The 10806-nt window shown below is 43.5% G+C and overlaps 1 protein-coding gene and 1 long non-coding RNA gene across 3 annotated transcripts in view; one reads left to right on the top strand and one right to left on the bottom strand.

Annotated features, from left to right (window-relative positions):
• Nucleotides 1-3260: 3260 nt before the first annotated feature.
• On the bottom strand, nucleotides 3261-8814 carry LOC307219389. Of its 2 annotated transcripts, XR_013840392.1 has the most exons (4): nucleotides 8682-8814; nucleotides 5852-6264; nucleotides 4558-4787; nucleotides 3261-3780 (listed from the first exon to the last, which is right to left on the bottom strand). It is a non-coding gene; the product is annotated as an uncharacterized lncRNA (long non-coding RNA). The 2 variants fall into 2 exon arrangements; XR_013840393.1 differs by lacking the exon at nucleotides 8682-8814 and having other exon boundaries at nucleotides 5852-6897.
• A 1515-nt stretch (nucleotides 8815-10329) lies between these two features.
• Nucleotides 10330-10806, top strand: part of MOB3C (MOB kinase activator 3C) — a 32233-nt gene continuing 31756 nt past the window's right edge. The window contains exon 1 of the mRNA XM_079980560.1: nucleotides 10330-10609. The gene's annotated coding sequence lies outside the window, so the exon portion shown is untranslated. The remainder of the gene's footprint in view (nucleotides 10610-10806) is intronic.

The raw sequence follows: 10806 nt of genomic DNA, 5'->3' as shown, positions 1-10806 counted from the left end.
TTCTGTTCTCATCCTGAAGCAAAGTTCTTAACCCGAGGTACTATTTCTGGGTTAGCAGAGTCTAACCTGAAGCATCTGTAACCCGAGGTATACTGTAATAGTGTTTTAAGTGTATGATGGGCCTGCCAACCTAGAGTCAAGATCTTAAGAGTAGTGCTGCATGTGGCCCTCAGCTTAATTAAATGTCGCCCTTCAGTTCTTACCGGTGATGAGGGGAGAGAGGAAGAAGGGTGTGGTCCTACCCACCTTTAGCAGTAGCCTTGCCCACCACTGATGTGTGGGCCTCATCTGATTACCCTCAAGGGAAGGAGGCTCATGACACATCAAGGGTTCCCACCCCTGTCTTAGAGGATCCTTCAGCCACAGAGGGGCAATTAGTCAGAGGGGAAGCCTTGTTTCCAAACTTTCACTTGTGCACACTCCCACAAATATTAAGGTTGGAACTTAATCTGGAGTGTTACGAACCAAATTCTCTGCCATATGTTTACCTATAGAATTCAAGTCTCAAAAGTTACCCTCTGAAGCAATGTTGTGCCGGCTTAGATGAGGGAAGGTGAGGTGCTGCTGTGCATAGACCGGAATGTTTCATTCATTACTCCTGGCTTTGGCTCCAGGGAAGGAAGCATGTTAGATCTTACACATTAGGCTGTCCCCATTCCTCCTCAGTCCTGTTGCTCCGCTTGTTGCCATGGGAACAGTGAATCACTGTGACCTGGAGAGGCCTAGAGAAGCAGAGCGGAATGCACTATTGACAAGACTGTGGGTGGGCAACTGCATCTTTATCAAAAAAGAGTGGTGGGTTGGGTGTGGGAAGTGCAATTTTGCTGACTTCTTTTGGGAGCCTTTAAACTATGAAAGAGCTGCAGTCCTTCATTTAAATGACATTGTGAAAGCAGGGCAGCTAGCCATGGCCCTCCAGATCTTGTTGGAGCCTTCCTCCCATTAGCCTCAGCCAGCAGGGCCAGTGGTCAGAGCTGATGAGAGTTGTAGTCCAACAACATACGGGCAGCCACAGGTTAGCCAGCCCTGCTTTAAACGTTTTGCGGTCTTTGTGTTTTTCAGTTATTCAGGGCAAAGATAAGTAACTGTTAACACTCAGCATCTTCAGCACTTTCAAATGTCCAAAATGGTTTGCAAACATTAGTACAGTAACCTTAACCCTGTGAAGTAGATCAGCATTTTTATCCCCGTGTTGAAATGTGTAACTGAGGCTGAGAGGGAGCTACGTTGGCTGAGTGCATGGGTGAGGCAAGATTTGAACCAGTAACCTATTCAAGATACCAGTTCTCTCTCTCTTCCCCTCCCTTCCTCCACACGTGTGTGTGCGCGCGCACACACCTGGGTGGCCTACTCACAGAAGACCCTGCCTTTCATACAGAGATTTTCCTTGGAGGTCCTTCTCTGGGTCCTACAGGTGCTGACCAGAGTGAGACAGCCTTTTTAGTGGTGGCACCCTGACTTTGGAAATTTGTGTGATTCTGATCCTAGCATATTTTCTTCTTATGAAATCAAATAAATAAAAAATAAACTTCCCTCCTAGGAACTATGACAGTTACTCTGGTTATAAAATGTCCAATCTGGTAAAAGCAAGTTATTAAGGATATACACTCAGTATGCAGCTTATTCGATTAGTAGACTCTTGCAAACATTGGTTTCTGTTTCATTTAATGTTACATTCCTCGTCAGCATCAAGGTGTATGCTTGGTAGTTGGAATTTTTTAGAAATCGGGATACAAGAACCCAGCTTCTCTTTGTCTGATTTCAACAAGAGTTATTAATCACAGAATATGGAACTTGTCTTTTCTAGCCATATGTCAACGATAGGGTTGCGAACCTGTAGCCTAGATGTTGCTAGACTCCAGCTCCTATCAGCTCCAGCCAGTCTGGGTTGATGGGAGTGGTAGTGCATCAATGTCTGGAGGCCTGCAGGTTCTCTGCTCCTACTCTACCATATCATTGCAAAATGTATATGCTTCCAGCACAATCATTTGAAAGCTGGAGAAACAAATGCTCATCACACAGACAGCCACAAGAGGGCAAAATTGGCCACTTCTTTTACATGCTCTTCAGCCAGTGTCCCACGCCACTTTTCATTGCTCTGACTTGTTTGCAGTCTTCTAATGCTGGTGGGTCGTCCCATCCCCCCCTTTTGTGTGTGTGTTGCATTGCAAATGTACAACTATCAACACTGGAATAAATAAAGAACAAGATATGCAGTGAGGGACATAACAATAGGCAGCAAGGGACCTTCCTTGCAAGTAGACCTGCGAGAGAGAGAGAGAGAGAGAGAGAGAGAGAGAGAGAGAGAGAGAGAGAGCTTGCTGCCTGGCTTCCTAAGAAACATGACAAGGCAATGAAGACCTTTATAGCATAATGACCATCCCATCTTGCTCTGTGTTTGAATATATGAGCTAAACACAAGTCACTCTTTCCAGACAGGTAGTCAGGCAGATCTTTTTCAGGAAAAAGAGTTTTGTGGCACTGACCTACAGGTTGATAATGGAATAAGCTTTTGCGTACTGCAGTCCATCAGATGCATGAAGCATTACCCTGAGTTGCATGTATATAGAAGCAGGGGGGGGGGGTTGGGGGGGGAGGATTTGGTTGGGCCAGAAAGAGGCAGCTGTAAACGGTGAGGTCAGATGGAAATGAGATGCAGAAAAGTTAAGATGTGATAATGACTCAGGCACTCATCTGGTTCTTAGCCAAACCAAAACAGAAGTCATATGCAGTGCTGCCTAGTGCCCACTGGGATGGGATGGGCAGAAACCAGGGAGATCTACAGTAGATTGCGCCACAGCCAATGATAGGCAGAATGAAGGCCAACTGTAGTTGGTGGGGCAGTCTGCATTTGCCCTAATACAGTGGTACCTCGGTTTACATACGCTTCAGGTTACATATGCTTCAGGTTACACACTCCATTAACCCAGAAATAGTACCTCGGGTTAAGAACTTTGCTTCAGGATGAGAACAGAAATCGTGCTCCGGCGGTGCAGCGGGAGGCCCCATTAGCTAAAGTGGTGCTTCAGGTTAAGAACAGTTTCAGGTTAAGAACGGACCTCCAGAATGAATTAAGTACGTAACCAGAGGTACCACTGTACAGACACCCCCAAACTTAGCCCTCCAGATGTTTTGGGACTACAACTCCCATCATCCTTAGCTAACAGGACCAGTGGTCAGGGATGATGGGAATTGTAGTCCCAAAACATCTGGAGGGCCAAGTTTGGGGATGCCTGCCCTAATACATGAAGCTCTATTGGCTCATGTTTCAAACAGTTTTTGTAGGAGTGTGTAAACTGCTTAGAGATTTCTGTGGAAATATAAAGTGGCATGCAAGTTAAATAAATGTGAGAAGGTTGGTTGGATGTTGGGCAATGCCAAACTTTGATTTGTGGTGTGCTGACCACATTTGTCCAATGACCTTCATTATTTTGTCACTAGGTTGAGTGAGTGTGGCTAGCAGGTGCTGTACCCAAAGTATCTAAGCTTTTTGTCATTTAAGGTGAAAGCAAGTGAATCTTAATGCTTAATAATGTATGAAGTGTGGTGTGTACCTTTATCATCTTTAAGCTGCCAAGAATGCCATGTGGCAAAAAGATGACCTGGAGATTCTATAGAAATAAATTGCTTTTGTTCTATCTTAATGCTCACATCTATTTCATGGCGAGTGTGTTAATAAATATCCCTAGGATGTCCTTGTGCCATCAGCATTTCTGGTCAGAAATTCTTAGCTCAGCTGACTGTATTAAAACTGAAGAGATGATGTATTCGTTCTTCTCCCTGAAGGAAAAAAATCATTTGAATGGAAATGAATGAAGCAAAGGCTCGACTAATGCCAGATCTGAAAGAAAATGCTGCCTGATGAAGAGGTTTGCTGGCTTTGATTTTTCTCAAAAGGCAACACGAATCTAATTTTGAAGCCATAAAAAGCAGATGAGCTTAATTTTGTACCATTTTAAGAGTTACTTGTTAAAAGCTCCCCCCCCATCCCCAACTTCCCACCATCTGGATATTGAAGTGGGTAAAAATCCTTATGTGATTCTACATTTTTCTAATCCAGTCTGATAATTCATTTTTCTGAAACAGGGAGGTGAAAAGTTTGTTAGTTTAAAAGAGCAGCAATTGATTACAAATCCTCTTTGTTTTTACACACTATAGGAAAACACCCCCTTTCCTCTTTAAACAGGAAAGCCCATTCTGCTGAATAGCAAAAGTGAAGCTTCACCAGGCCTATTTCTTGATGAGGTTGCAGATCTGTTTCTGGGTTGTACCACTTCAGACCGTAGGTGAAGGCTTACACAATGGAATGCTCTGCTATACAAAAATTTCCCTGCACAGACCCCCACCCCCCATAGCATAATTAGCAAGAAGCTTTCACTTTGACATTTACTTTGCTATGTGCAGAGGGGTTTTTTAAAATGTATATATATATCGTATGGCAGAACATTCATACAGTTTTGTTGTTACGTATTTAGTGTTTTCATTTTGTATACAAATTTTAATAATGATGATGATGATGATGGCATCAGTGCCATCCCATTCTCGTATTCCACCTACCTCAAAAGTTGGTCAGCATTCCGTGATCACTTGGTATGCTCAGTCCACCTTGGGCTGTTTTTGGGCCTCCCTTTTAGGATTTTTCGCACCAAAGGTGTGGTTTTTTTTGGGGGGGGGGCGGGTACTTCTTCCAGCCTTGGGTCTTCAGAAGTCTGTTGATATCTCCCTCTTGTGTGGGGTGCTACTGTGTGCTACTGTTTTAGCTACATAAACAATGACACAGCCTGAACCTTGGAAATCAAAGGAATAATAATAAATCTAGGTTGCTATTGGCTAAAAATCAGTGAAGTTCACCATGACTTTCCTAGTGCGTGTACTTAAATGATGGAATAAATCAGTGATGAAGTGACCCTTTTCTTTTACAGACATAAAAGTGCAAATCTAGAAAGGGTACAAGATTTGAGGCAATTTTCATATTTGTGATTTTTCTAGTTCCATAACATACCCTGGTACTGAAAGCTGATTCTGGGCTCCAGTGTAAATTTAGCCCTGATAATTTGTGTAATCTTTCTCTTTTTCATATAATTTGAATAACCTCTCTATGTGCATAGTATTAATCAGTGCTATTATTCTATAAAGGTGCTGGAGCATACCATGAACACCTCCCTCGTTCTCTTAGAATGGCAATGGCACCACCTGAGAGGGGCCAGGATTGAGTTCTAGCTGGGGGGTGGGGAGCCCTGGTATTAATCTTTATTTTTAGAATGCAGTTTTATTCCCTCTGTGACCAGTTTGGTTTTGCTTAGACCTGATGCTTCCAGACACCTCTCATAAAATAGATCTTCAATTGCACAATTGTACAAGATATGCCCTTAGGAAATGAATAAGCACATACCGTATATATTTTTTCTCCTTCAAGGAAATGACAGAGTGACACAGGAGGAGTAGGAAGGAGGAGGGGTTGGGACTGGATCAACCACAGGAGCCACAAAGGCAACCAGCTTTGGGGGAGAGAAATGCAACCACAGCTCAATCCTGTTTATGGTTTTCTTATAAAGGGGCTTCTGAGTTCTTTGTGACATACTTTCTAGCAAGTATGCTTAGGATTGTAGCAGCTCAGTGAAGGACAGTGTTTCCGGTAAGGTTTAGTGCTTTTTTCGGGGGGGGGCAAAGGGGGACACATACCCCTAAACATTTTGTGAATGGGCTCATTGAGGGGCAGTATTTCAATATGAATAGGAAAATGAGAGTACCCCTAAACATTATTTAAAGAAAAAAAGCACTGAATATTAATAACGATATTCAGCAAATGGTTATGGCCCTGTTTGAATTACTATTTAGAATTTTCACCCGCCTTCAATAAGGCAAAATTGAAATTGGATCAGATGCTAGGAACTGCAGCTGGAGTGATTGTAGAAATGGCAGATGCTCCCTTAGATCACGAGGTCAAGCAGTTCATACAGCATAATGTCCTTGGTGAGTTCATTACTTTTTATCCCCCCACTACTGCTGCTTCCTTCTTTCAACTTTTGGATACTTTTGCTTTCATGGACTGATCACTGAAATAAGAAAAAATGAACATCAATACTGAGGACCTCAGGAGGTTTTGCCCTTTTCCCTTCGCTGCCCTGTAGGCTTGGTACTGTCTCCTAGAACACATTTGAGATGCCAGCTGTCTTCCTTCCTTCAAAACCCACCTTATCTATGAAGCCCTTGACGAAACGTCTTTGTTTCCATTCCCTTCTGCAGCTAGACCTGTAATTGAGGCTAAGCACACACAACTGAAATTTAATTGCATGTTGCTTTACTTGTTTACCTCTGCCACCCCCTTCCTTTATTGTTTTACATGTGTTGAATTTCAGACTGAAAGCTCCTCTGGGCAGGGACCAGGCCTCTTGTACTTGATAGAGCAGGGGCAGGCAACATGGTGCCCACCCTGTGTTCTGGACTACTGCTCCTCTCAGCCTCTGCCAACATGGATTATGGGATATGTAGTCCAAAACACCTTGAGGGCATCATGTCACCTCAGTAGAGCACCATGCTCACTGAATGTACTATATACATGACAAATAAGAATATTGTAAGAAACGTTATTTCCATTGAGGTATTGCATCAAATATCCTAGTGAAACTCAGTTTGGGGGTTTGAAAATATCCAGCTGTGCTTCCCTCTGACACTAGTCTCAAAACTTGATCTCATTTATCTGGCATGATTAACCTTAAGATCATATATTACATCCACCTGCCATTTCCTTCTAGAACTTTTAACTGATTTTCTTTTAACTAGTAACCAGGTATTTATGCATCATTGAAATTATGTTAAATAAGCTTCCTGGACAAAAGCGTAAAGGTGACCAACCTAGAGTTGAACATTATTTGCTATTAGATTTTATTAAAAATGGAGAGGAAATGTTTGATAAGTATTTGTGTCCTAAGTTATTAATTACTTCCTAAACCTTTAGAAACTCATTCTTCTTCCCAAGATCCTATTTAAACAGTAGGAAGTCGGGAACTTTTTCTCACACATTTTTTCTGCCGAACTTTGCTAGCAGACAATCTAAGCATTGTTGATTCTATAACTTGACTTCCCCTAAAACTTTGCATATTGGGTATATCCTGTAGAGATCTATTAATAGCAGCTTCAAAGTCTGCTAATCAACTATAAATTGGCTTTCAGCCAGTTACCGTTCTGCTTGGTGCCACTTTTATTCTTGTTGTTTATTGATGGCAGATTAACTTGTAATAACAAACTTGGGTAATTGAGTGTCTGTCAGTTAGGAAATAGAACAAGGCTACCCAAAAATTAGGGCGTGTGTGTGTACCATTATATCATAAACAATATCAAAGCAGTTGATCTATATACCAGTGATGCCACAATAAAACTGCTAGCACGCTTGCAAAGCTAAACAGGGTCCATTATGGTTTCAATTAAAAAAAAAAAAGTAAGCATTCAAAATTGGAGAGCATTACGGAAGGATGTTTTCTTAATTACCTACATAAGCCTGGCAGCATAGCAAAGTTTTCAGCAGGTATTTGAAGGTTGAAACAGAAGGCATCTGCTGAATTTCTATTGGCAGAACATTACACAGGACTGGGTGGGTGACACTAAAGGCTTGGTTTCTTGTTGCTGTCAGATGAGCCTCACCAGCTTGGGGGGTTAAGCAACGTTACTTGTGCAGATGATCTCAGTGACTGAGTTGGAATATAAGCATTTAGGAGATCCCTAAATACCCTAGATTTCATTGTTCAGGGCTTTGTAAATTAACACAAGGACCTTGAACCTGGCTGGGTAGCAGATGGGCAGCCAGTGCAGATGTTTTAACAATGGCACCACATGTTATTGGCCCCATGGCCCCATCATTGCCTGGCCTCCACATTCTGCCTCAGCTGGAGCTTCTGAACCAGGCCCAAGGGCAGCCCTGCATAGAGTGCCCATTTCCTGAGACATCCCTGATTTGCACCTAAACAAATCTTGCCTCGTACAAGACTACATGTTACAATGGAGCCCTGGTACCCGGATGGGCTGCTTTCCATTGCTGAACATCCTTGGGAAGCAGTAGTTTTCTCCTTTATATGACAAAATCCCCACTTGGCTCCCTGCTTTTGAATCATTGTATTGTAGAGTTGGAAGGGACTACGGGGGTCATCTAGTCCAGACCCTGAAATGCAGCAATATTTCACCCAGTGTGGGGCTTGAGGTCCAGCACCGAGGGCCTTCTGGCAGTTCCCTCACTGCGAGAAGCCAAGTTACGGGGAACCAGGCAGAGGGCCTTCTCGGTAGTGGTGCCCGCCCTGTGGAACGCCCTCCCACCAGATGTCAAAGAGAACAACAACTACCAGACTTTTAGAAGACATCTGAAGGCAGACCTGTTTAGGGAAGCTTTTAATGTTTGATGTATTAGAGTATTTTAATATTTTTTTTGGAAGCCGCCCAGTGGCTGGGGAAGCCCAGCCAGATGGGCGGGGTACAAATAATAAATTATTATTATTATTATTATTATTATTATTATTATTATTGAACCCACGACCCTGGAATTAAAAGTCTTGTTCTCTTTCCTCAGTGGGATTCCCAATGGGAGGTAAGCAGGGATCTAGAACCCAGGCAGGTGGGAAAGGAGCCTAGGGAAGGAATTAGAGAGCTGGAAAGGAGAAAGGAGGAGGGAAGTTGGATGAAAGTTTACTCACCTCTGCCCCACTGACATTCACCCTAGTGGGGGGTAAAAGTTCCCTGCCCCTGCAGTAGTCAGTCCTAAAATCTGTAAGTCATGCTGATGCACCGCATGCCTGCACATCCAGAAGAATGGAAACAGCCAGACCAGTCCTGCTTCAGAGCAAAGTATTTTCTCTGGAATGCAGGTGAACCTGGTGGACTTTGCTCACAGGTGTCCTTTGTGACTTATCATTGTCCTTTGTAGTTTCCCCCATATGCACAATGTTACAGGAACCTATGAGTAATACTTCTCTCAGTTTGCTCAATCTTGGCAATGTGATTCAGTTGCTTTCCAATTCTTGCTTTCAGCAGCTTGTATAATATGCAGGATCTTTTCCAGGAGTCTCCTGGGCAGATTGTCCGTATTGCATCAGCTGTCTGGGGGGACGGGGACAGGACAGACAGATCAGTAGTCTACTCTTGGAGGTCATTCGGGGGGCACATCCAGACATATGGTAGAGGCAGCAAGTTCTGATTCTGGAGAATGAGCAGCTAGACGTCTGCCCACCCATAGGAAAACAGGCTTCTGCATATCGGATCAGTCTTATGTAGATAAGCCATTTCAGTGTTATGTGCTGATATCAAACATGTATTCATTTCACTGTGAAGCCAGAAGATCTTCTCTCAGTGTCCCAGCCAAGTGGGGCACATTGGGTTAAACACACTCTCTAGAGATGTTCACAGGGCACCCACTTTGTACTCTTTCCAGTGCCTGGTGAAGACCTTTTAAAGGTTTGCAGAGAAATCCTACGGGGTTGGATGGGAGGGAGGAATGGTTGTGGCAGAGGAACCACCAAATCCAAAGATGTGTCATGCTTGTACCAGCAAGATGAACCCCCCCCCCACGGGGTTTTGGTTTGTTTGTTTTTTTGTCAAAAAAGATTTTCATTCCCATTGATCCCAATGGGAAGGAGAATCAATATGGTAAGGTTCGGGACCAGCATACTCCCCTCCCACATTCCAGGGACACGCTAAGGGAATGGGAGAAAAGCCAGGATGAGCAGAGTTCCTCCTCTGTTGGTGAAGACAGATACACAAACTCCTATGGCCCCATCACACCTTCAAAGAAGATTGGGCCAGGGGTCAGCAAACTTTTTCAGCAGGGGGCCAGTCCACTGTCCCTCAGACTTTGTGGGCGGCTTGGCTATATTTTTTGGGGAAATGAACCAATTCCTATGCCCCACAAATAAAAGCACACATTCTACTCATGTAAAAACATCAGGCCGGCCCCACAAATAACCCAGAGATGCATTTTAAATAAAAGGACACATTCTACTCATGTAAAAACACACTGATTCCTGGACCGTTCGCTGGCTGAATTTAGAAGGCAATTGGGCTGGATCCGGGCCTTAGTTTGCCTACCCATGGATTGGGCCTTTAACCTTTAAAACTATTTGAGTCTTGGTCTTTCAGAGATACTTTGTTGCTGCTTTGTTGACTTTACTCTCTGCTGAATTTTATTGTGCTACTTGCCATTGTAAGTCCTCCAGATGACTTTGTTATCTGGAGATCTGTAAATACGGTAAAGTAACTAAGTAAATAGAAAACATAGCGACACATTAGTTTATTAGTTCCAAGGAGGATTCGGAATAAATGCTCAGATAGTACAAATTGCCTTTGTAAGCTCTGCTGGTGGGCATCAAGCTGAAGATCTAGCCTGAGAAGAGTCCTCTTGGAGGTGGGAACAGCATGTTAGCACGATGCAGAGCAGCAGATGAGCCAAGTGGGACTGTCAACGTCCCTTCCCCCACACGCTCACTAGTGCCTCAAGGAAGTGAAGAATACTCAACCTTCCTCTAGGTTTCTTCCTCCTCCTGCCTCTCAAATTGCTTGATCTGCAGATCAGGAGTCAGCCCTATGCTGTGCTGGAATGCAAAGGAAAGTGGGGGGGATCTTTTCACTGGTAGGTTTGTAGTTTTTTTGTCCTTTTTGTAGTGCTTGGTTGTTTATCTGCTTCACGTCACCCAAAGAGGAAATGTTTGTCACAGTTCAGTTTGGCTGTAATGGGGAAAAGAAGGTCGACTTATAAGAGTGTTCTGCCTTGCCCACTTTGCACCGGAGAGGTATTATGGCGGCTGGTGAGAAAAGACACCTTCTTCG

Source organism: Podarcis cretensis (genome assembly GCF_951804945.1).
Source record: "Podarcis cretensis genome assembly, chromosome: 6".
NCBI lineage: Eukaryota > Metazoa > Chordata > Lepidosauria > Squamata > Lacertidae > Podarcis > Podarcis cretensis.
The sequence above is the reverse complement of the archived record's forward strand: the minus strand, read 5'-3'. Positions and strand labels throughout refer to the sequence as shown.